This window comes from Equus caballus, chromosome 21 (genome assembly GCF_041296265.1).
Source record: "Equus caballus isolate H_3958 breed thoroughbred chromosome 21, TB-T2T, whole genome shotgun sequence".
In the NCBI taxonomy this organism is placed as follows: Eukaryota; Metazoa; Chordata; class Mammalia; order Perissodactyla; family Equidae; genus Equus; species Equus caballus.
In genome coordinates this window covers 26,249,619-26,276,813 of record NC_091704.1, presented here as the reverse complement: position 1 = coordinate 26,276,813, position 27,195 = coordinate 26,249,619, and the positions used below count along the sequence as shown (strand labels likewise).

Sequence of the window (27,195 nt, the reverse complement as noted above, 5' to 3'; positions counted from 1 at the left end):
ATGTAGGACCTCTGCTGTACTCTTCTTTAATCTTTCTGTAAGCATGAAATTGACCTAAAAAAATAAAGTCTCTTAATTGAAAAGAAAAGGAACATGGACAAAGATTTATAAGAAAAGTGGGAGCAGTAAGAGAGCAGGTGCTACAATCCTAATGTCAAAGTATAATTCAAGGCAAACCAGATTAGAAGAGACGAAGAAGGACACTTTATAAAAGCCACATTCCACAATAAAAATTACATAATTTTAATAGTAAGTGAGTTAACATTCTTTACTCACTGACTGACAAAACTTCAAAAGAAATTTCGGTTGCACATTGTGCCAGTGAAGGTAAGGGGACACAGGTCTGCTCATACAGTGATGGCAAGAGAAATAAATTGATGCAAACTCTGTGAAGGATGATGGAACAAGTCATTAACATTACAAATGCACATGTCCTTTCTTAGACCCAGTGATTCTCTTCCGGGGATGTAACCTACGTAAAAAATGAAGTAAATACAGAGATTATAATGGCAGCATTTTTTATAATAGCAAAAGATGGGAAACAACTGGATGCCCACCAGTAGGGGACTGCTTAAATAAATCATGCTGAACCCATACTATGGGACAGGGGGCTGCCATCATATAGAATAAGGCAAGTCTTTATGTATCAATGAAAAGTGGTAACCAAGATATAAGATTTTAAAAAGAAGGTGCAGTACAGTGTCATAGCATGCCACCTTTTGTGGAAAATAAAGAAAGAATGTTTGTATGTGGATAGACTATCTAAGAAAGGAGATAGCCTGTAACCTGGTGTTGGTGATAATGCAGCATCTGATAGGGATGGGAAGTGGGAGGCTGGGGTACTGGGGGGGAGGAAGCCTTAATTATTACTCTCTACTCTTTTGTTTCTATCTGAAAAAAAAATGATATAAAACAATTTAAAAATGAAGAAGGCAAGAGGGTTTGTAATACGTTTTGGGAGGTTTCCATTTACTCTTTTTTAAATGTTGATCTTTAAAATGTTGGTTAGCTCTAGTTATCCGGACAATTTAATTATGTGGAACACCTCATTTCCTGACGATGCTGGATGAATAAGGCATTACTCTGGTTTGCTGACTTATGCACAATTACAAAGTTAACATTATCATCATAGCACAAAAGAGATTGGAATTTAGAACAAAGGATGAGGATACTTTTCAACAAGATGCTAAGGCAAGAGAATGAACGAAGTGGAGAAAGTCTGTAACTCTCACAGTGATTGAGGGTTGAAGACCTAATGAACAAAACAGATGAGCTTGAGTGAAGGGCCGTGCTTCTGTGTGCAATAGGCAAGGCGTCTGCTCACAAAACAGCAAAGCCAGTTGCTGCTTTCCTAAGAACCCTTTGTTTAGTCACCGGTGTTGACAGGGAGAAGAGGGTGCCATGCGCACTAGGTGCTTTGAGGGACAGCGAAGAAGGCAAAGGCATAATTTCTGCCCTCAGGAGAAGCCTGGCACTGGCTACAGGACATAGCAGAGGACTCAGGAATGTAAACATGCTCACTGCATATGAACACAAGTGCCAAGCAACTTCCTTGAAAGAACAGAACAGGAGTTCACCATCAGGCTGATAGAGATTGCAGAAATAGGCCTATACCATTTTTAAAAAATCTAGATGTTTCATATGAAAATTCAGATTATTTTTAGCTCTTTTAAAAAATTGGAAAATCTAACAAACAAGGCTTGCTTTTCTTGCATGTTAACAGCCACTGGAGCTGAGCAGAAACTGTCCCCCTTTATATGGGACATAAGCTCAGCAGTTAACTGTGGTCCCCAGTACCCCCTATCACCCTACACCTGACCCATCCCTCTCAATTACTTGCCTGGTCTCCGTAGGCATTCCAATTTGCAAGTCCTGGACCACACTCAGGAATGGTTGGTTTGGCAAAGTGTCTCGTGAGTAGGAGATTCTTGAACAGATTCTGAAAGGCAAGGTATCATGGCCTGGTGGATTGGGTATGTGGGGCATTTTAGAGGGAAGCTTCCAAAAGACCAGAGTATTCCCTCTTGGCCAAAAATTGGGCCAATCACAAGTCACCATGCTTTGGAGAAATCCAGATGATGTTGGGTGAGCAAGATCTTAGCTCCCACTCTGTGTCAGGCATTTTCTAAGAGTACATCAGTGAACAAGAATGGTTTCCTGCCTCAAGGAGCTTACAGCCTACTAGTGGAGGGGGCCAGTCAACAAGAAAACAAACTATGCCATGCAGATTTACACACTGTAATTAGTACCATGAAAAAAATGGACAGAGTATTGTTTTCATAGAGAATTACAGTGAAGGTGGTCATGGAAGGGGACACGGAAGCTGAGAGCTGAATGATGAAAAGGGTCAGTGAGGTGAGGAATGTGATCAAGAAGATGTCAGGCAGAGGGAACAGTATGTGCAAAGGCCCTGCAATGGGAGAACCTGGAATATTCCTGAGATTGGAGGAACAACCAGAGTGTCTGGAACATAGTGAGGAAAGAGGAAAGTGGTGTGAGATGACACTGGAGAAGGAGCCAGAGTGAGATCATGGCCATCTGAGTAAAAGTTTAGAGCTGTGTTCCACCCTGAGAAGAAGCTGTGGAGAGGTTTTAAGGATAGGAATGACCTCATTCAATTTACAGGTCAAAGGGACTTGAGAGATCAGCCTAGGAAAGATAAGGCAGGGCAACATGGAAGGAAGACAGGGAGGCAGGGCAACACAACTGGCAGAGGTGCTTGGTGATGTCTCCCATGCCCTTTCAGCTGCCCACAACCAGCACCAGAGCACTCACTGGTCAGCAGCACCCTGCCCCAACTTGACAGCAGTCCACACCACTCTATCCTGGGTTTTCCTTTTGTCTCTACCCTTGTTGCTCATGTTTTAAAGCTTTCACCTATAATAGAATACTAAAGGGGTATTGGCTTCCTTTCTCTCTTCCTCTTTTTCCTGAAAACTACCCCTGGGCACACGCAGTCAACTCAGATAGCCTCATTCTTAGGGATGGCAGTGCAGGTGGAAAGAAGCAGGTGGAAGAGCTTTGCCTGGCTAGAGCGAAGGGCAGCAACCTGCACTCAGCAGGAATGGATGGCAGTTAGGCGAAACAGGGCTAATTGGTAGTGGGCCTTGAAGTCCAAGACTGGAGGAGTTTTAATATGATTTGGGAGGCAGTTGGGAGCCTTTATAGGCGTGCAAAGAGGAGAGTGATGAGAGCTAAGTGACACTGGAGGAAGATAATTCTCAATGATGTGTGTCCAATAGGTGAGAGGGGACCCACACAGGCTGGAGGAAGGGGAGCTAATTGGGAGGTAGGAGTCCAGGTGTGCAACGATTATGGCTTGGACCAAAGCTGTGGGAAGGAGAAGGCAGACAGAAGAAGAAACAGCAGGATTTAATGTTGAACTTAGAGTGCCTCTGGGTGTGTGTTGGGGGTGGCAGACATGGGTACAAAGATGAGGTGAAGAAGAAACTGGGAGCTTGTTTGACAATGACATGGGAACTAGAAAAGGATTTGGAGGGACAGCCAAGAGAAATGTTTAAGAGCCCACTCAAATGTCACTCCTCTGGGAAGTCGTCCCTCTCTCCATCCTCCCACCTAGGATGGGTAGTTGCTTTCTCTTGGTGTGCGTCCATTTCTGTTCTTATGCCATGATGCCGTGTTGTAGCATTTCTTTGTCTGTCTGTGCCTGCTGCTAACCTGTGAGCCACTGAAGACAGAGGCCCTATTTGACTCCCTTTCTATTCCCAGTGCATAGTTAGCACACGGCCTGGCCCTTAGTAAGTACCCAACATGTTTTGGTGAACGAGTAAATAAATGAATGGAAACTTTCCAGAGGCATGCCATGGAACCCCAGCCACTCTACACCGTAAAACTGAATGAATTTTGTGGCAGCTGCAGCATCCCTTGAACAGTTGTGGGGATCAGGTTACAGCCAGAAGCCTCACAAAACCCCAGCCACTACAGCAAGTGACAGGTGGTCATGGAAGGAGGGCTTGGCTTGGCAGACAGGAGCTTGGAGGAGGTAAAATAGCACGGGGGGAATCTGAGATCAAATTGCAGGGTTGTTTAAACACCTTAGGGTTACAAATGGCTTAAAATCCAATCTGCAAATACATAGCCTTAAACTGTCTAAATAGCCCTCTTAATGTTGTTAAACCCCAGGGTTGGTAGAGGCCATAGGACAGGCTTTATATACTCTTATCCTGTGTCTTCACTGAAATTACATTTTTGTTACAATGAAATGTAAAATCTGGAAAACATATAAAAATGAAACTTTCCTTACCACATTCTATGCTACCAAGTGATTCTCGACCAAATTTGTTAAACTTTCTAGATAACTACCTCTTATTCACCTTTTACTATGTGCTAAGCATTGGTTTTATACACATTACAGTATTTAATATTCACAACAAGTGCACAAGACAGGCTCTGTTGTTCCCATTTTTAGATGAGCAATCTGAGGCTGAGGGAAGTTAAATTACTTACCCACTGAGTGTGTGCTGTTATGAACTCATCATCTGGTACGCATTCTTCCAGATGACACCAAGAAAGACAAGCCCAAGAAAGACAAAGAGAGATGTGGCTTCAAGGAAAGGAGGGAGTTGTCCATGAATGAGCATTAATGGAAGCCATTTGAGCAGCCCAGATCCCCGAGAGAATACATGTAGAGGGAGATGAGAGATAAGAGTGCTGAAGACTGCTCTTTATGGCAGGACCCTGGGAAACACTTGGAGAAGCAGAGGAGGAGACAGACATGGTGCCAAAGGACCTTTCCAAGAAAAAATTGGGAGTCCACTCAAGGCTCATAAGAGTCCTTCTATAGCATAACACACTGTTAGCAGGATCTCCAGCCTTTGCCTCTATTTTTCCCATCTATTCCTTCTGTAACCACCTGTGCCCAGTGGATAAACAGCTGGATTGGATGATAACATTGTTTTCAATTACATCCATGGAAAGCTACTTGTGATTTTGAAAGGAGCACGGACTTTGGAATTTGTCATACTTGTGTTTAAGTCCCAGCTCCATCACATGCTGGTGGTGTGACCTTGGGCAGGAGACAACCTCGTTGAACCTCCTTCTTTACATATTTAATGAGGTTAATGAACTTACTTTGCCAAGTTTATATTAGATAAGAGGATTCAGTAATAAACATGAAGACTTCTGTTTTCAGAAATATGGCAAGCTATGTGCAGAAACTTCTCCCAATAAAGAACTCCTAAGAATGCTAGATCAAATGTAATACATATTTTGAAAAAAATATGGCTGTGCTGGCAATAAACAATTGGAGGCCAGAAAGAGTGAGAAAGCAGAATTCCAGGAGATAATCTAGTGCTGAGTAGAAAATCACCCTAAAACCTTGTTAAAATGATCGTTTATTGTCTCATAGTTTCCATGGGTCAGGAATTTGAGAGCTGCTTAGTTGTATGTTTTAGCTCAGAGGTGGCTGTCAAGATATTGGTCATGGCTACAGTCTTCTGAAGGTTTGACTGGGCTGGAAGATCTGCTTCCCAGATGGCACACTCACATGCCTTTGGGCAGGAGGCCTCAGGTCCATGTCATGTGTGCTCTTCTATAGGGCTGACTGAATGTCCTGACAACATGGCAGCTGACTTTCCCCAGGGTGAATGATCCAAGGAGAGCAAGGATGAGGTCACAATGCCGTCTATGACCTAGTCTTGAGCCACACACCATCACTTTCATTGTGTTGTATTCATAGAAGGAAGTCTAAGTCCAGCCCACACTCAAGGGGAGGGAAGTTAGGCTCCACTCTTTGGAGAGAGGAGTACTGAAGAATGTATGGACATATTTTTAAACCAGCACAGATAGCATTTTCCCCCAAATGCAGTGATCCTGGTGGCCCAGAGCCACATCCATGGGGAAACAGAAATAAAGCCTGGGGCTCTGAATAAACCATCACCCTTAAAGGGCTACACTCTCAGTGGGAGGACCTGTCCCACAAGGGGCATTTGTCTCCCTGAACCTTAGCTTTGGGAATCCAGACCCAAATTTACACAATCTCAATGGCCTGAAAACCTCAAGTGAAAACTTTGGTTGAAACTAATCCCAGGTTGAATGTCCCTCTCTGAAGAACACAAGCCTCAGATAATTATTATAAGTAATGTTTCAGGGAATATGAGATGATAATCAAAAATCACTAAAAACATGAGGAAACAGCCAACATGAACAAAAGACAGAAATAAGAGAGTGACTGGATCCCACAAAACATGCAGATATCAGAATTTCAGATATTGAATACAATAAGTAAAAACAATCTTATAAAATAAGTATGTTTCTGTTTAAAGAAATAAAGGCCAGCCCTGGTGGCATAGTGGTGAAATTTGACATGGTCCGCTTCAGCAGCCCGGGTTTGGTTCCTGGGCGCGGACCTACACCTCTCGTCTGTCAGTGGCCATGCTGTGGCGGTGGCTCACATACGAAAAAAAGAGGAAGATTGGGAACAGGTGTTAGCTCAGTGTGAATCTTCCTCAGCAAAAAAGAAAAAAAGAAAAGAAAAAAGATAAAACAAGGTATTGAGCATATGACAAAGTAACAGAAATAAGCAGGAAAACTTGAGAAAGAACCAAAAATACATCTAGAAATGAAAATTTTGATAATTTAAATAAATTCGATGGACAGTATAAACAGCTGGTTAAATATAGCTAAAAAGAGAATTGGTGAAGTAGAAGTTAGATCTGAGAAATCACCCAAATTAAAGCATAGAGAGATGAAGAAATAGAAAAAAATATGAATGAAACATCAAGAGTTACAGAGAACAGAGTGAGAGACATTGACATGGACTAGTCAGAATTTCAGGAGACAAATGAGAATGCAAGAGAGGGAATCTTCAAAGAGATAATGGCTGAACATTCTTTGTAATTGATGAAAGAAATGAATTTATAGATTCAGAAAGCCAAATAAATTCCTATCAGGATAAATGAAAAGAAATTTACACTTAGAAACATTATAGTGAACTTATAGAACCTGAACTATAAAGGGAAAGTCTTAAAAGTAGCTAAGGAAAAAACAGGTTACTCCACAGGAATCATAATCAGATTGACAGCTGACTTTGCAACATCAACATTGGAAAACAGATGACAATGGTACAACAAATGTGCGAGTGTTTATTTCAGATGTTTTAGTTGGAGCTTGAAGGTTGGAGTAAATTTCAGTCCATCTAGAATCTGGGCTCTAGGTGAGAGCATAATGTCTACTTCAGAAAAGCATAAAATATAGAAGGAGTCTAGCAGTGAAGGTCTTAAAGGGTCTGCCTTTAATCTGCCTTGTAAGAAGCCAAGGAAATCCAAAGAATAGCACAAAAAGAGCAAGACTACACTTTCTTTGGCCTTTACTATGGTAAGGGGTGCTTTTGCGCATGCACAGGAGTCTTGGAAATTGCCATTGCCCAAGATCACCCAGGGTAACAATAGTGACCAATGGAGGGCAAAGAGGTGGATTTGAATTTCAGCATGTGACTTTCCAGATGGAGGCTGCAGAAATTCAATTGATGGTTTGAAATTGAACTTTTCCAAAACTCAAAAGAGAGGCAGGTTATTTATTCGGTAAGAGCTATTTTGCTGATAACATTAGAGGTGAAAAGCTCTTGGGAGACAATTTAGTTCAAGCTCCCAATTTTAAAGGTCAGAAAACTGATGGTCAGAAAGGAGAAGCAACTAGCTTATGGTTACACAACCAGGCAACTAACATACTGGGGCTAGAAACCAAATTTCCCGTTATGTTCTGCTGGAATTTTTCCCTCTAGGAGACATAGGAGAGTTAAGCACCCAAATAAAAACAGTGTCTCAGACATGATCTTTAATGCAGTGATTTTTTTTGTCCCTTGTTTTTCATTCACGTCCAGGCAGCTCAGGGGAACATCTTGAATGAGCAAGGTCGGAGCATCCTGGAAGCCTTTTCCTGCTTGGAAACCCCTGGTCAGTTAGGACTAGGATCAGGACCATCCACCTGCTCCAGGCTCTGTGGGAGTGCTGAGGGAATTGGGCCTTCTATTTATGTTAGTTTGGATGGTTAGTTATGTAAATATGTGTCTATTTAGTGTGCTCAGCTTTTAAATCAGATCTAATGGTAATATTGGTTTGCTTCCCATATTGCCCAGTGAGGAGCAGATCATTGCCAGTAACTTTTGCATGAGGAGAATTACAAATTGTTCATGCAAACATGGCATACTCTTTATTTTGAATGCTTTACATTTTGTTTACTTAGGTTTGAAACACGATAGAGGTAGACATGCCCTTGGCGCATATCTCCCATGTTTTTCATCCCAAAGTGTGTACTGAGTATACCTTATGGGGTAAAATCACTTGAAATGCTCCATGCTGCCGGGTTTCACCTTCCCTGATTCCAAGAGTTATCCAGCCAACCCTTCATTACAGAACTGGCCCCAGGCAGCCCGGAGGCCTGGCGACAATGTGTTGCATGATGCACAAAGCCCTGTCAGTTACCCTGACCAGCCTCCAACATCGTTTCTGGAACTTTGTCTGAGGCAGAATCCCTCACCCCACCTTGAGCCACTCTCCAGCTACCTAGACAACTGCTTCATTTGGCTAATGGTGACCCGGGTCTGGCTTTCTCTTCATTTTTATTTCCTGGGGGCCAACAGCCATAGGTTCTGTGGGAATCAAACAAGAAAAGAGTAGCACGTCAGAGTGGAATTTTCCCAGCCTGTATTCTCCTTCCAAGTGCAGATTCCCTGGCTGGGTACAGCCTGCAGGACTGTGGATGTGAGTGAAAGAGAAGGCATTGTGTTGGATGGACTGCGTGGATATTCTGGGACAATAACCACAAAGCACTGAGCGTAAGGGGCTTCTTAAAGCTTCGGACCCTGTCAGGCAACTCGGGACTGTTCTTTCCTAGCCCTTCTCTCATATTCTCTCCCTTTCCCCTGTGGCAAAGACCTTCTGGCATGGAACATCCTCTGTTGTCCTAGAAACAGGTCAGAGCTTCTTTTTATCCTGAACATAAATTTGCATGGTTTAAAAAAATAAACCGAAAAAGTGCATTGGAATAGACTTTCTGGAGGGCACCCTGACAATAGGCATCAAAAACTAAAAGGCAATTACAGTTTCGGGGATTTATTCCAAAGAAACAATCAGACTCATACATAAAGCTCTCAGTACAAGATGTTCATCAGAGTGTTGTTTATGAGAAGGCAATGGGATTCCAGAGTTTCTACTAAGTGCAGTTAGGCAACATCTCTTCCACCACATATGCATTTGCATCCACTAGTTTAAGAGGCTGAACACAAGGCTAAGTGAGGAGCTGAAGAGTTTCCTGAGGATAAATAATTGAGACTCTGTCTTTTTTTTAGGTTGAGATATATATAGGCAGGTCTGGTGAATGTTGCCCCAGTGGAAACCAGATGGAGGGCATCCTAAGATAAATTTTACCGTAAAGGAAAAAGCAAGCCGGGCTTAGCAATAGGGCCCAGTAGTTGCAAGGAAGCAGTGGTTCCAAACACAGCATGTTGGCTGATACTAGCACTTGAACCCATTTCTCTAGTAGTGACTGATCATTCTGGTTTGGTGGGGACTGATGAATTTCCTGGCAAGTGGAACTTCCAGTGCTACAATCAGGAAAGTCCTGGCAAACTGGAACGGTTGCTCATCCTACCCTCTACTAGGGAGGTGTGGGTGGGACTTAGAGAAAGAAGCTTTGCAAGAATGATAAGACTGTGTAACTCAACACTGGACACATTGGGCTTTGAGCATCCTTGCGACGGGACCCAAACAAAGGAAGATATATTTTCCTTCTTACCTCCCAAGGGTGGTAATAGCAATAAAGACCGTCAGTTTTGAAGTACACTAATAGTATTTGGTTGTGCCAACATTTGGAGTAGCAGATTTTCAGAACATGGTGATGAGTTGGTACAACAACACGAGCAAAGTTCCAGCCCACAGCACATCCCTGTGAAGCTGTCAGATGGAGGATGTGGCACCTTGACTCGGCCACCCGTGGAAGCAAACAACGCCAGGAGTGACCCACCGACGCATGTAAGTACTCCTGGGGATTCTAGAAATATCTAAGGAGGAAGACTCTGAAAATGATGGGAGTTGGGGCCTTGGGGTTTTTAAATTTGGGGAATTAATGTTACTATGTTTGTACTCATTGTCTAGTAACGCCTGAGACATCCAGGTCACATTTATGAGTAAAAACTTAAAACCAACTCTCTGAACAGGAAATTGACTAAATAAATTATGGTACTTATAGTTATTTGGAATGGAAATGTAAGTATATATATAGACATGCAAAGAGAGTCATAATATTATTGAGGGGAATAAAGTCTGTATGTAAAATGCAGCCCTATTTTATTACAAGGTGTCTACATTTTTAATTTAGATGCACATATATGGACAATCTCAAGATTCTAAAAGATTAACAATTAAATGGACGCTGGATAGTGGGATTCTGAGTCACTTACATTTTTATTTCTTCTGGTATATCGCAATTTTATGATTTGTCTAAAAGAGCATGCACGACTTAAGCTCCACACACACACCCACACACTCATTAAAACTACCTGCACATGTCAGACAGTTGCAGTTTCCCAAAACTTTTTCATAAAAAAAGGCATCTTATTTAAGATGCATTCAATTGAGCACTGACACCCTGAATATTACGTTCATAAAGAACAAATCACCTTCAGGCCTGAGCTGAGAAGTAGATACATTTTGATGTACTGGTGAAAAAAGTGTATATCTCGGTTCTCATGACCATCTACGTTCGGGAATTGGGGGAGAAAGAAGTTAGAAGCCCTCTTTCATTTTGTTGGCAAAGATTTCTTCCACGCCCGAAATTGCATTAGTAATGGGCCTGGTGAGCTGGATGAGATGAGGGAGCACACGAGGAGTCCCTTATAAGACTGGGACATGGACAGGGCCTCTGGGCACGTTGGCCTGAGCAGAGCATGGCTGGGGGAGGGGCCTCTGCAGGCTCTGCCTGGACAGGAGCCCTAGCATCTGTCATCTCAGAGCCTGGCAAGGAATGGGCATGAAGCCCGCCCCCAATATGTGTGTTTTGCATTCATTAGATAATACCAACAACACCAGATGCCTTGCCCACTTTAGTGTGCTTTCTATCCAAGCACTTTATGTGACACTTGGTATGTATAACATATACATCACCTCTGTTTTTATCATTCTTGAGCAGTAGGTATTACCCCCATTTTCACGATAGAAAAACTGAGGCTCCAAATGGCTTAATAACTTCACCACCACTCTGCATCCCTGATGATATTATGCAGTGGCCTTTGTTATCCCAGAGTTACCATCCCTCCATGTTCCCAGTCCAGAGAAGTAATCAGAGGGAAGTAGCAAAGAAGCCGTTCTGGTTCTGGGAAAGGGCGCCGTGCTAGCACTGCGTATTACAATGCTGCGCGCTGCTCCCTGATGGCCCAGACAGAGGAAATTAGAGGACACAAAAGCTCCCCCTCTTGTCGTCTGCAACATGCCTGTCCTCTTGATGAGCTGGATTCAGACAGCTTAAGAATTGCATACTTAACAGAAGCTCATCCAAACCTCTTTGGTCTGGATAATGGGCTGGAAATCAAGCTCTTGCTGAGAGTTTCTAGTTTAATCAAGTCAGAAAATTGCATGAATCTCAATTTTTAAAATACATGTATTTTTACAGTATGATTGAAGGGGCGCTCGGACTTGAGTTTTTACCAGCTAGCCCACATTTCTCCATTCGTCATTTAGCACCCAAAAATGCACAGGGATCTACTCTAGAAGATTTCATTGTATTCAAGCTGCCAAGAAAGGAACACTTGCTTAAAGTACTTGGTCCATCAGAGCGTTTTAAAAGAGTTAGGCTGACTTCGCTCATGATAATATGGAGAATTTTTAAGTAAGGTTGTGCTCGTTGAAGCCTTTAAAATATGATACTGTTTGTAGAAGCTACAAATCGGAACAGAATAACTCCTGAAAGCAAAACCCTACTCAAAAAACTACCCCCCCTAAAAAAAAAAAAACGAAAAAGGGGGAAGAAGGAGGGAAGGAGAGAAAGAAGGGAGGGAGAGAGGAGAACATTGAGAAAGAGGCAACCATTTCGGTAACGGCACCTCTCACAACCTGAGATCACTTTTCTTGTTATCAAAAGTACTAAATTATGTGAAAAGTCACCCTGTCTACTATGCATAGAGGAAGAGGGGGAGAGGGATGTAAAACAGAAGAGAAGAGAAGGCTAGTAATTTAAATTCTTTAAGTGATGAAGATTTCTGGAAATATCATGGGTAAACAGGATCCTGCTCTTGGGAAGTTGGACCTCCGTACACACAGTCCCTTTGGAAGTCTCGTGATTACCCGGAGAAGCACTGCAACTCGAGAGCTGGAGGCAGCAGTTGAGAAGTCAGACACTTTTAAACCCGGGCATTTCCCATCTTTTTCATCGGAATCTCTAAGGTAACTTGAATGGGAACTTCAGTTCCGCAGGCATCCTAAGACTGCAAAATTGCCTCTAACTGTTAAGCTTTCTGCATCTGCGTGAGCCTCACCCACATTGACTAGGCCAGCACCTCCCACCTCCTATTGCTCTCTCTCTCTCTTTTTCTATTTGTTAAGTCAATATTTCCCTATCGGAAGTATTGTCTTCTCTTGCCCTAAATTCAAATTCTTCAAGGCTCTCAGAAGGTTAGAACAGGTGGAGACGCTAGCACTGAGCTATCCCAACCCCTCCTTTTCACAGCTGAGGAAACTGGGGTCAGAGTGGTTAAGAGACTTACCTACAGGCACAGAGCAATTTTCTGCAAAGTCAAGAACAGTCTGGATTGCATAAGATGACGGGCCTCTGAAATCACGCAGACCGCACATGAGTCTCAGATCTATCCCTCATCCTGTGTCCTCAGGCATAACCACGTAACACAGCCTCTACATCATCTGTAAAATGGGGACCATAAAACATATATTAAGGCTTGTTATTTAGACTAAATGAGAACTAGAAGAATGTCTGGCCTACTATAGGCTTTCAGTAAATGTCAACTTCCTTTCTTTCAAAGACAAGACACCAAAAGCAGTAAAATATGTAGGAGATTAAGATGGCCAAATCTCTCAATTTATTTTAGGCCACATGTAAATGAGACAGAACTTCTATTCTTAACTGATTTCTGTAATGCTTATCATTTTCTAAAAACCCTGTATCTCCACAGGAACTCCCTGAAAAAAAGAATATTTCTACCAATGGCAGAACTTAGGATTCTTGTGCTTCTCTTTTAGAGCCTGGAAAGTGCTTTTTCCTGGCATTGTAAGGGGGCAGGGATCCCCTTGACATTGGCCTGTGTTACTCAGGATATAGCTCAAGATCCAGAGGATGGGCCTCCTGATAAGATTCACATGGTAATCATAGAAAATCAGGCTGAACGCCTAGCGTAGAATCAGGAAGATTACGAGATGAATGGACTGATGTGAATATGAAACATTGCCTGTTCTTCAAAGTGAGAAAGAAGAAAAGAAAGATACTGGTAATTATCACCCTGTAAACATCACTTACAGCCATAATAATTCTGTGCGTATGTGTGTGTGTGTATGTGTGTGTGTGTGTGCACGCATGTGTGTGTTTAAGTAGCGGGAAAGTGATGATATCAGGAACAATAAGTGGCTTAGGCTTCAAAGAAACAAATCACGCCAGCACAATAGCTTTTTTTGACAGAGTTATGAATAGATGAAGCGGAAATGCAAGAGACGTAATGTATCTTATGTTGGTGAAGATTTGATATATCTCAGGAAATTTTATTTGCAAAATTAGTTACAACATCACAAAGAAAGGTTATTGATGCAAAGTATCTGGTTGTAGGAAGGTGCGGAGATGGCTGTCGGGAACCCTCTTAGTTTATGCCTTCATCATTAATTTGGAAGAGGGAAGCAATCTCTCTCCACGTTCATGAAAATTGCACACTATACTAAGTCAGGATGTGGCGTGAACACTAATCACTGACACAGAGGGGTCCCTAAAGAAGGGACAATTGGACAGAAGCAAGAGCCAACTAAGAAAAGCAAGGTTTTTAGGTCTGTTTTGATTTACCTTTTCTTACAGTGAGTGGAATGAGAACTTGATAGCAAACTAGAGCTACAGCCTTGGAGAAGATGGACGATAGAATGGAATCTGTTAGACACACGCTCATGGAGACTAGCATTTGCCAGGGGCCCACTGTGTGCCAAGTTCTGCACTTGGACTTCATACTCTGTGAGTAGGCGCTCAGAGATGTTAAGGATCCACAGTACGAGAAGAGCTTAAAGTTTTACATAATCTCACCATTACTTGCTAAGTATAATTTGATTTGACTTCCTGGATTTCTAGGAGCTTAAATTCTATAGATTTATATTTTATCTGTAGGTTTGTGACCCACTTTGAGTTAAGTTTTGTAAAAGGTGTGAGGTACGAGTCAGGGTAAATTTTTTTGCATACGGACCGCCAGTACCATTTGTTGAAAAGCCTTGTTTCCTCCTGAACTGTCTCTGCACCTTTGTCAAAAATCAGTTGTCACATATGTGTGAGTCTGTTTCTGGAATCTTTATTCTGTTCCATTGATCTATGTGTCTACCTTTCTGCCAATAACTCACTGTCTTGATTACTATAGCTTTATAGTAACCCTTGAAATCAGCTAGTGTGAGTCCTGCAACTTTGTTCTTTTTCAAAATCATTTTGGCTATTCTAGTTCCTTTCTTCTTTCACATAAATGTTATAAACGAGTTATCAATATCAATAAAATATCCTTTGGAATTTTCACTGCAATTTCTTTGCATCTCTAGATCAATGTGGGGAGAATTGAGAATTGACATGTTAACAATATTGAGTCAAACCATGAACACAGTATATCTGACTATTTATTTTTTTTAAACTTTTTTTAGTTGTGGTGACTTTTTGGTTTATAACTTAATATAAATTTCAGGTGTACATCATTATACTTCAACTTCTGTATAGATTGCATCGTGTTCACCACCAAAAGTCTAGTTGCCATCCATCACCACACATATGTACCCCTTTATTACTTTCACCCCCCCACCCCCGACCTTCCCCTCTGGTAGCCACCAATCTGGTCTCTGTATCCATGTGTTTGCTTGTTTATCTTGCACATATGAGTGAAGTCATACGGTAATTATCTTTCTTCGTCTATTTTATTTCGCTTAGCATAATACTGTCAAGGTCCATCCATGTTGTCACAAATGGCAATATTTCGTGCTTTTTATGGCTGAGTAGTATTCCATTGTATATGTACACCACATCGTCTTTACCCATTCATTCCTTGATGGGCCTTTAGGTTGCTTCCAAGTCTTTGCTATTGTGAATAATGCTGCAATGAACACAGAGGTGCACATAGCTTTTCAAATTCGTGTTTTCATGTTCTTTGGATAAATACCCTGAAGTGGAATAGCTGGATCATATGGTATTTCTAGTTTTACTTTTTTGAGGAATCTCCATACCGTTTTCCATAGTGGCTGCACCAATTTACTTTCCCACCAGCATTGCACGAGGGTTCCTTTTTCTCCACATCCTCTCCAACACTTACTGTTTCTTCTCTTGTTAATAGTAGCCATTCTGACAGGCGTGAGATGGTGTCTCATTGTAGTTTTGATTTGCATTTCCCTAATAATTAGTAATGTTCAACATCTTTTCATGTGTCTGTTGGCCATCTGTATATCTTCTTTGGAAAAAATGTCCATTCATATTCTCTGCCCATCTTTTGACTGGAATGTTTGTTTTTTTGTTGTTAAGTGGTATGCATTCTTTATGTCTTTTGGACATTAACCCTTTATCAGATATGTGATTTGCAGGTATCTTCACCCAATTGGTGGGCTGTCTTTTCATTTTGTTGATGGTTTCCTTTGCTGTATAGAAGACTTTTAGTTTGAGATAGCCTCATTTGTTTATTCTTTCTTTTGTTTCCTTGCCTGAGGAGAAATGATATTCAAAAAGATACTGCTGAGACCACTATCAAAGAGACTACTGCCTGTTCTCATCTAGGAGTTTTATGATTTTAGGTCTTATATTCAAGTCTTTAATCCATTTTGAGTTAATTTTTGTATGTAGTGTAAGATAATGGTCTACTTTCATTTTTTTGCATGAGGCTGTCCAGTTTTCCCCAGAACCATTTGTTGAAGGGACCTCCTTTCTCCGTTGTATGTTCTTGGTTCCTTTGTTGAAAGTTAGCTGTCCATAGATGTCTGGGTTTATTTTTGGGCTTTCTATTCTGTTCCATTGATCTGTATGTCTGTTTTTCTGCCAGTACCATGCTGTTTTGATTACTATAACTTTGTAGTATATTTTGAAATCAGGGAGTGTGATACCTCCAGCTTTGCTCTTTTTTCTCGGAATTGCTTTGGATATTTGAGGTCTTCTCTTGTTCCATATAAATTTTTGGATACTTTATTCTTTTTCTATGAAAAATGTTTCTGGGATTCTGATTGGGATTGCATGAATCTGTAGATTGTTTTAGGTACTGTGGACATTTTAACTATGTTAATTCTCCCAATCCATGAGCACAGAATATTTTTCCATTTCTTCATGACTTCAATTTCTTTCAACAATGTCATAGGTTTCAGTGTACAAGTCTCTCACCTTCTTGATTAAATTTATTCCTAGGTATATTATTCTTTTTATTGTTATTGTAAATGGGATAGTATTCTTGACTTCTCTTTCTGCCAGCTCATTCTCAGTGTGTAGAAATACAACTGATTTTTGTATGTTGATTTTGTACCCTACAACTTTGTGGTATTTGTTAATTATTTCTAGTAGTTTTTTTTTGTGAATTCTTTAGGGTTTTCTATATATCGAATCATGTTGTTCGCAATGGTGACAATTTTACTTTTCCCTTCCAATTTGGATCCTTTTATTTCTTTTTCTTGCCTAATTGCTCTGGGTAGGACTTGCAATACTATGTTGAATATGAGTGGTCAGAGTGGGCATCCTTGTCTTATCTTGTTCTTAAAGGAACAACTTTCAGTTTTTCACCACTGAGTATAATTTTAGCTGTGGGTTTGTCATATAAGGCCTTTATTATGTTGAAGTACTTTCCTTCTATACCTATTTTGTTGAAAGTTCTTATCATGAATGGATGTGGGATCTTCTCAAGTGCTTTCTCTGCCTCTATTGAGATGATCGTGTGATTTTTATTCTTCATTTTGTTAATGTGGTTGTCACGTTGATTCGTGGATGTTGAACCATTCCTGTGTCCCTGGAATAAATCCCACTTGATTGTGGTATATGATCCTTTTAATGTATTGTATTACATTTGCTAATATTTTGTTGAGAATTTTTGTATCTATGTTAATCATTGATATTGGTCTGTAATTTTCCTTGTTTGCATTGTCCTTGTCTGGTTTTAGCATCGGGGTGATGTTGGCCTTGTAAATGAGTTAGGAGGCATCTCATCCTCTCCAATTTCTTGGAAGAATTTGAGAAAGATAGATATTAAATCTTTGAATGTTTGGTAGAATCCAACAGAGAAGCTGTCTGGTTCTTGGACTTTGTTTGGGAGGAGGTTTTTCACTGATTCAGTCTCTTTACTTGTGGCTGGTCTATTCAGATTCTCTATATCTTCTTGATTCAGTTTGAGAAGGTTGTATGATTCTAAGAACTTGTCCATTTCTTCTAGGTTGTTCAGTTTTTTGGTATATAGCTTTACATAGTATTCTCTAATAATTTTTTGTCTTTCTGTGGTATCCATTGTAATTTCTCCTCTTTCATTTCTGATTTTACTTATTTGTGCCTTCTCTCTCTTTTTAAATTGAGGTCATAATAATTTATAACATTATGTAATTTCAGTTGTACATTATTCTTTGTCCATCACCATATATATGTGCCCCTTTACCCCTTATGCCCACTCCCCAACCCCCTTCCCCTCCGGTAACTACTAGTCTGATCTCTTTGTCCATGTATTTGTTTATCTTCCACAAATGAGTGAAGTCATATGGTGTTTGTCTTTCTCTGTCTGGCTTGTCTTGCTTAACATAATACCATCAAGTTCCATCTGTGTTGTTGCAAATGGGACGATTTTGTCTTTTTTATGGCTGAGTAGTAATCCATTGTATATATATACCACATCTTCTTTATCCGTTCATCAGTTGATGGGCACTTGGGTTGCTTCCACATCTTGGCTATTGTGAATAGTGCTGCAATGAACATAGGGGTGGATAAGTCTCTTTGAATTGTTCATTTCAAGTTCTTTGGATAAATACCCAGTATTGGAATAGCTGGGTCATATGGTATTTAGATTTTTAATTTTTTGAGAAATCTCCATACTGTTTGCCATAGTGGTTGCCCCAGTTTGCAATCCCACCAGCGGTGTGAGGGTTTCCTTTTCTTCGCATCCTCTCCAACATTTGTTATTTTTTGTCTTGGTGATTATAGCCATTCTAACGGGCATAAGGTGATTTCTCAGTGTAGTTTTGATTTGCGTTTCCCTGATGATTAGTGATGTTAAGCATATTTTCATGTGCCTATTGGCCATCTGTATATCTTCTTTGGAAAAATGTCTGTTCGTATCCTCTGCCCATTTTTTGATTGAGGTGTTTGATTTTTGTTGTTGAGTTGTGTGAGCTCTTTAGGTTTGAACCTTCTCTCTTTTTTCTTAGTGAGTCTAGCTATGGGTTTTTCAATTTTATCTTTTCAAAGAACCAGCTCTTAGTTTTATCTATATCTTCTATTGTCTTTTTAGTCTCTATTTCAATTATTTCCACTCTGATTTTTATTATTTCCTTCCTTCTACTGACTTTTGGCTTTGTTTGTTCTTCTTTTTCTAGTTCTTTTAGGTATCATGTTAGATTGTTTGAGATTTTCTTCTTTCTTGTGGTAGGCTTGTATTGCTATATATTTCCCACTTAGTACCACTTTTGCTGCATCCCATAGGTTTTGGAATGTTGTGTTTTCATTTTCATTTGTCTCCAGGTATTTTTTTTCCCTTTTTGTTTGGAGGGGGGAAGATTGGCCCTGAGCTAACATCTGTGCCCATCTTCCTCTATTTTATATATAGGATGCCTGCCACAGCATGCCTTGATAAGCAGTGTGTAGGTCCATGCCTGGTATCCAAATCAGTGAACCCTGGGCCACCAAAGTGGAGTGCATGAATTTAACCACTGCACCACCAGGCCAGCCCCTGTCTCCAGGTATTTTTTTATTTCTCCGTTGATATCTCCATTGATCCAATAGTTTTTCAGTAGCATGTTGTTTAGTCCGCATATTTGTCACTCTTCCAGCTTTATTCTTGTGGTTGAGTGCTGGTTTTATATCATTGTGGTCTGAAAAAATGCTTGATATGATTTCAACCTTCTTAAACTTATTGAAACTTATTTTGTTTCCCAACATATGGTCTATCTTTAAGAATGTTCCATGTGCACTTGGAAAGAATGTGTATTCTGCTATTTGGGATGGAATGTTCTGTATATATCTCTATTAAGTCCATCTGATCTAGTGTTTCATTTAACGCCAATGTTTCCTTGTTGACTCTCTGTCTGTGATCTATCTTTGATGTTAGTGGGGTATTAAAGTGCCCTATTATTAATGTATTACTATCAATTTCTCTCTTTAGGTCTGTTAATAGTCGCTTTATATATACTTCAGTGCTCCTATGTTAGGTGCATATGTATTGATGAATGTTACATCTTCTTGGTGGAATGTCCTCTTTATCATTATATAATGTCTATCTTTGTCTCTTGTTATCTTTTTTGGCTTGAAGTCTATTTTGTCTTATAGAGATATGACTACATCCACTTTCTTTTGGTTGCCATTTGTTTGGAGTATCATCTTCCATCCCTTCTCTCTGAGTCTATGTTTGTCTTTAGAGCTGAGAACTGTCTCCTAGAGGTAGCACATTTTCAGCCTTGTTTTTTAATCCATCCAGCCACTCTGTGTCTTTTGCTTGGTGATTTAGGGTGATTATTGATATATGAGGGCTTAATATTGCCATTTTATCTTTTGTTTCCTGGTTGTTCTCTATTTCCATTTTTTGTTTTTCCTTGTGTTTCTGTCTGCCATTTCACTTTGGCAGTTTTCTGTGATATGTTTCTCAGTTTCCTCCTTTTTAATGTTTTCTGACACTGCTCTAATTTTTTATTTTGTGGTTACCATGAGATTTGTAGGAAAGATCTCATAGATGATATAGTCCTTTTTCTGCTGAAAGCATCTTATCTCCGTTTGCCTGTGCAGGGTCCATCCTTTTCCTCTTCCCCTTCTATGTTTTTGTTGTCACAAATTATCCCTTTTTGTATTGTGAGTTTGTTACCAAATTTAAGTGGTTATAGTTATTTTTATGTTTTCTTTCCCTTTAGCTTTTATATTATAATTGTGTACTAACCTTTTGTGATACAGATTTGCAATTTTCTGATTCTGTCTATTTGTCACCTTGCGCAAAGCTTTGTATTCCTTTGCCCTTTTGTTTCAGGTAGGAGGGCTCCTTTCAACATTTCTTGTAAGGCTGGTCTAATGTGATGAACTCCTTCAGCTTTTGTTTGTCTGGGAAAGCCTTTATTTCTCCTTCATTTCTGAAGGATAGCATTACTGAATAGAGTATTCTTAGCTGACAGTTTTTATCTTCCAATATTTTGAATATATCATTCCACTCTCTCGTAGCCTGTAGTTTCTGCTGAGAAATCCACTGATAGCCTTATGGGGGTTCCTTTTATGTTAGTTTCCTCTCTCTGGCCACTGTTAATTTTCTTTCTTTCTCATTGGCTTTTGACAGTTTTAATATAATGTGCCCTGGAGAAGGTCTTTTTGCATTGAGATAATTGGGAGTGCCATTAGCTCATGTACTTTTATATCCAGTTTCTTCTCCAGGTTTAGGAAATTCTCAGCTATTATTTCTTTAAATAAACTCTCTGGTCTTTTTTCCCTCTCTTCTCCTTCTCGGATACCCATTTTCCTTATGTTGCTTTTTCTGTGTCATACATTTATTCTGGAATTTTTCCATTTTTTTTTTAAAGCATCTTAGTTCTTTTCTCTTCCACCTGGATCATGTCTAGATTTCTATCTTCAAGCTCACTAATTCTCTCTTCCATATAATCTGCTCTCTTTCCAATGCTTTCTACTTTATTCTTCATCTCATTTATTGTGTTCGTAAGCTCCAGAATTTCTGGGTTTTTTTTTTTTTTTAGAGTTTCAATCTCTTTGCTGAAGCACTCCTTCTGTTCATTAATTTTATTCCTGAGCTTATTGAACTGTCTTTCTGAATTTTCTTGCAACTTGTCAAGTTTCTTCATGACAGCAATATTCAATTCTCTGTCAGATCACAATCTTCTGTGACTTCAAACTTGGTTTCTGAAGAATTGCCATTTTCTTTTTGTGCTACTGTGTTATTGTAATTCTTCAAGGTGTTTGATGAGTGTTCCTCTGCTGGCACATTTGTGGTAGCAAACACCTTTCTTATTTGGGTACAGTTTTGTTTACTTTGATTCTGAGCTGCTTCTGGCTGTATTTGAGGGCTTGCACTTTTCACCCTCTAATGCTTCTGCCAGAGGCAGCATTAATGCCTTTGTTGTGCTGCTTGTTCCTCTGAGGTTGCTCTTGCCTTGCTGTTTATGAAGTCATTGTAGTTGCAGGTGTCACCACTGGTGGTCACTAGGCTTCAAGCATCTCTTCTGCTTCTGGGGTCACCTGGGTCATGTGTTCCCCACTGTGGTTGGTGGGAGGGGAGAGTGGGGGAAGAGCTGGGGTCATGGGCACCTTGGCCATGTCCAGGTTTGTTGGGTCTGTAGGTGCTGCTATAGAGGGGGTTGCTATGGGTGCTAAAGTTGTGGGTGCCTCTGCAGCTGGGGGGAACAGGGTCATGGGTTCCACTGTCATTGTTACATGGCCCTCCATGGGCTCAGGCACTTCTCCCTCATGCACCACCTATGCTGTTCTTCCTGGGTTATCTGGGGATGCTGGCAACATGACTTCTGGGGCCACTGGGTTCACAGATGTGGTTGAAGCTTCTGGGTGGGCCAGGGTCATGGGTGACACTGCCACCATGGGGAGAGTGGTACCTGGGTCACAACTACCACTAGGGCTCTTGAAGCCTTTGGTCTCCAGCACCTGCATAGTTCCTAGAACCTCAGGTCACAAGCACTGCTGCCACTGCTGGGGGCCCAGAGTCTTGTAGCCCCCACTGCTGGCAGGGCCAGTGTTGGGGGTGGCAGGGCCTGTGTCAGTGGTGCCACTGCCAGGGGCTGAGTTATGGGCACCACTGTGGCTCCTGAAGCCTCAGGTGGTGGGGACCACCACCACTGTTGGGGAGGGTTAGGGGCTGAGCTTTAAGTGCCACTGTGGCTCCTGCGTCCTCTGGTCTCCAGCCCTGGCATGCATTTTGGATGCATGTTATGATGTGAGCTGTAGGCTCCTAGTGGATGCCTTTTATCTTGCTAAGAGAGTTCCCCTCTTCCTAGTTTGCTGAGAGGTTTTAGTCACGGATCGATGTTGAATTTTGTCAAGAAAATTTTACTTTAATTTTGAGAAGCAAATTATTTTTTGCTTTAGGTACTCTATTATCTTTTAGAGGAATAAAAAGTAAGAATATGTGAGTTTATATTATACTATAGTTCTTAATTTTGTGTAGATGCAGTTTTCTGTCTGATACAGTCCTTCTGCCTGAAGACCTTTAAAAGTATTCCCTGCAGGATAGATATAATGGCAGTAAATATTATACTTTTTTTTGTCTGATAAATTCTTTATTCTCCTTCATTTTTAAAAGATATTTTTTCCAGGGGTAGAATTCTGAGTTGACATGTTTTTCTCTCTCAGTGCTATTGTCACTCCATTGTATTTTGGTTTGTATCGTTTCTGACAAGAAGTCTGTTGTAATTCTTATCTTTGTCTATCAGTAATGCTTGTTTTTCTAGAGGAAAAAAATGTGTTACAGACAAAGACAAGAACGGAGGTTACAGATAGACAAAGATAAGATGTGGCTAGGGGTATGCAACCTGTGTGTGTTTGTGTGTATGTGTGTGCGTGTTTGATATTTATTTTGCTTAATCTTCTCTGAATTTCTTAAATCTGGGATTTGGTACTTGTCATTAATTTTGGAAATTTTTCAGCCAGTATTTCTTCTCTACTTTTCTCTCTTCTCTTTCTGGGATTCTAAGTACACATATGTTAGACCATTTGGTATTTTCCTACAGCTTTTAGATGCTCTGTTCTGTTTATTTACCTTAGTTTTACTCTTTGTGTTTCAGCTTTTTGCTGAAGGTGACATAAAAGATATGTGAATTTATATCAACATCTTCAAGTTCACTGATTCTTTCTTCAGCTGTGTTGAGTCTCCTGATGAGCCTATTATAGGTATTCTTTAGCTCTATTACTGCGGTCATTTCATTTTAAGCATTTCCATGTGATTTTTTGCTTACAGTTTTTATTTCTTTGCTGAAAATACCCATATTCTCTTGCATATTGCCCTCCTTTCCTATTAGAGTCTTTAGCTTATTAATCATGTTATTTTAAATTCCTTGCGTGAAAGTTCCAACATCTGAATCAGGTTCTGTTGTTTGCTGTGTTTCTTTGCAGCATGTGGCATCTACTTGCTTTTTTACCTTCCTTGTAATTTTTTGTTGAAACCTGGACCTCTCACGTAGAGTAGTAGAGACTGAGATAATTTTATGCTGGAAATGGGCATACCTTTCCTAGTGGTGGGCCTTTATTGTGGAGTTTTGAATCAATCTAGAGAGGACTTTGTGCTTAGAGTTTACTGTTGCAATGGCTACTGCAGTGCACCATGGGCTTCAAATCCCTCCAGTGATAACCTGTTTGTAGGATGGGGCTGGTTCAACATGGGGTTTTTCTCAATGTCTGCTTCACCCTTAGCATTAGGTCAGCACTTTTTGCTGCACCTCCGAGTATCTTTCTGCACTCTTGCAATTCTCCCAGCAGAATTCCACTGTTACTTGATACTTGTTAGCCTGGTGATGGTGACAGGAGTATTCTCTATCGTTCAGATCAGCTTCAGACTTAATCGTTACTGTGTCCCTGAGTCTCATAGATTTTCACTGCTTTCTCAATGCTCCTGCCCCTTTGCTAAGTTTAGAAGGTTTATTTTTTTTCTATTTTCTTCCCTAGTTGCAAAGGGTTTTCACCAGTGCCCATGAGTGACAGTGTTTGTTGCCCTGCTTCCCACAGTATAAGGCTTGTGTTCCATAAGGGAGGTCAGGGAAAGGACTGGGGAGAAGAGGATCCTGCCTTTCCCACAGCCCTACCATTCACCTCCTGCAAGCATATACTTCAAGGCCTTCACCATTATTTTTTTGTGAGCATATGGTGAGGTTAGTGGAAAAGAGCATACAAGTGGGTGAAAATCTAAAGCCCTGGCAGTTCTATATTCTCGATAATACTTACCTGCACTCAGTCTCTGCTTGCCTACACTCAGTCTTCACCAATTGGTTAACAATTTTAGCTAAGTTCTTCTTACCAGTCTCCAGCTGCATCTGTCCCAGTTAAGAAGATGTTCTCACCTCTTCTCTCTTTGTAGGCATCTGTCATTCCTTACCTCTCTGATAGAGTAAAAAAAAAGACGTGCATTTGCTGTTTGTCTTTTTTTTTTTGGTGTATATGTTATTGTTGGGAGGATGGGCATGATGCTCTTTCCAGCTTTCTGCTTTCCCAGATAGAACAGAAAGTATCTCTGTTGCTTTTGATGAGACAATCAGAGATCTGCACTGTGTTTGAGACCAGATCTCATTCTGTCCACCTCTGCCTATGCCTTTGCTTTCACAGTATTTTCAGGGATTTGGAATTAAAGGTCCTGATGGAGAACAGAAAAATATACTCCCTTTGAAGGTAGAATGATATCTACCGCCTATGTTGATTTCAGTCTTTTGACATTTTTTATAGAGTCCATTTTGGATATTTTCCCATTATTCTCCTTATCAAATTAATAAAACCTCCAGAAATTCTCTTATGATGAGAGAGTATGTGAATTACATGATTACAAATTTATTTACCAATGATAACACTTTACAGAAGATTTTCTAAACCTCATTTCTCATTTCCTATTCAGAAGGAAAAAACCAACAAGCTATTCTTTATTTCAAAAAAGCGTAGACATCATTCAGTTAGTAGTATGTCAGACAAAAGGGACATTTTGAATTGTGGCAGCGTTCAGAACATATGAAAAGCAAAGTCTGCACCTGTCATAAATATGGGATGAGGCACAAATATCCTATATGTTTATGATTAATCAAAATCCATGCAAAAACATCAGTCAGATCAGAAGAGTCAGAATGGATTAAACCACGGTTAACTTATCTGTATTGTCTGAGTATTGCACAGATTAGAATAGAAGCCAAAGTGATAGTGTGGGAACAAAAGACTTGTCAACCTGACACTATTTTAAACACAGAAACAAATGGAATCTTGCAAACCAATTCTGATTAACTAAACCTGACTTTATCTTGAAAAACATAATGGTATTTTTATGATTTTAGTATGATTATCAGCACATCCCTTTTATTATAATGTATCTAGACACATAATCTTTAGGTTCTAGGAAATAACATCAACTTAAGAATGACATGGCCTACAGTCGGCCAGCCCCATACTTGAAACTATAGGGCAAACTTGTCTCTGGTGTGATTAAAATTTCCCTTGAAAGGCCCTCTTTGCATGTGGAACTTTTCTGGGCAAAGGATAGAGGGCTTCTTTGTCTTCAAAGAGCTTCAAAGGCTAGGCAGGAAAAAAGCATGTGCAAACTAGAGAATCGGAGGTGTGAGGTGAGGAATGTATTAGCATTCTATGCTCAGAGGATACCTAGTATCTCGAGTTTCTACTCCTGGGTTCCTTCTCCCAAATAAAATCTGTTTGGGTAGAAAGGGATAGAGCAAAGTCTCCCCTGACCCCTTCTATTGCTATTTTTCTAGGCAGGCTGAAGACTTGGGAATAATTGGATGGCCATGGCTGGTGACTGAGGATGCAAGGGTGGGCCTTAACAGTGGAGGCAGCTACAGGGAACAGTCTTCCTAGCCTGGCATCAGAGGATACTGTAGCGGGCAGATGTGGCCACATGACCTCTACATGACTAGAACGCATTGAGCAAACAACGTCTTTGTCATTCCTTTCACTGTCATATTATCCACCTGAGGATTAAATTTCATATACTCTGAAAAGCAGGAAGGAAAGTTGAAGAGACATGAGCACACCCCTGCTATTCCTCTCCATTTTCTCTCTTTCCTGAAACTGAGTCCCATTTGGTTCCTACAGCCCATTCCTCAGGGACTCAGCAGCCTCCCTCCCTCCAATGATGCACATCAGCATTTCTGATGGCAGCACCTGCTAATCCTCCCACTCTGGTTGGCAGAGGGTGAGGTGGTGAGCTGAGCTGTTTCTATAGGGCTGTGTGCCTTTTTTAAAAAACTCTGTCTGCCAAAAGCCATAAACGCTTTCAATAGACACTGTTTTCTTTTGTTTTTAAGAAGAGAATAGCTAGGGGGTGACACAAATTTTAAAATCCACAATTTGTTCCATTCAAAACCAATTAGCCATCAGAGCAACAATGGGCTTTTTCTACACTTCCACAACATCAATGTCACAATAGCTTTTCCAAAACTAGTCAAGTTGAAATATTCTCACCTGACACCACTCTTCTGTTGTTAGTTAACTCAATCCCTCCCCTTTCTTGGTTCACTTTCCTTAAAATCCACAAACTTTATTCATTGACAAACAATGGAAAGAAGTGCGATGTTAGAACATGTACAAAGTCAGGGCCAAGGCTTCTTGTTCAAAGCTCGTTGACCATTCACAGGAACACTCATCTATTTGAATTACGGGGAAATTCCACTTTGATAAACCCACTGGAAGAAAATTAAAAAAAAAAAAAAGAAAGCTAAGACATTTTAGAGTCAAATTTACCCCAAATTGTCTAGATAAGAGATTCATTTTGAAAATAACTTTTCTAATTATAGTTTATTTACACTATACCCTATATATTCACAACCATGCTATCCTAAACAGATGAAAAGATGTTTTAATAATTTGTTCCTGTGACATCAACTAAATCTGCTGTAGTTCGTATTCTAGAATGTGTATCCTGTTCCAAGGGGGGAAAAAAACCCAGTCAATTTATGAATGGGTAGTGATGAAACTTCTACAGATTAAAAGATCAATAATTTCTAATATTAAATTTTCTTTTTCACTTGAGTATTACTTTTTTAAATTGTCTGACCAAAGTTAATTAAGCAGGGATCTTTTAATGTAAGAAATTTAAGTGATTGACAGAAAAACTGGATACAAGTTGGTGAGGGGGGTAGAGAG

At 40.3% G+C, this 27,195-nt stretch overlaps 1 long non-coding RNA gene across 1 annotated transcript in view; it reads left to right on the top strand.

The window, feature by feature from the left end:
* Nucleotides 1-13,205: 13,205 nt before the first annotated feature.
* The window catches only part of LOC111769737 (uncharacterized), a 38,719-nt gene continuing 24,729 nt past the window's right edge, over nucleotides 13,206-27,195 (top strand). The window contains exons 1-2 of the long non-coding RNA XR_002802542.2: nucleotides 13,206-13,450; nucleotides 14,023-14,172. This is a non-coding gene — a long non-coding RNA (uncharacterized lncRNA). The remainder of the gene's footprint in view (nucleotides 13,451-14,022; nucleotides 14,173-27,195) is intronic.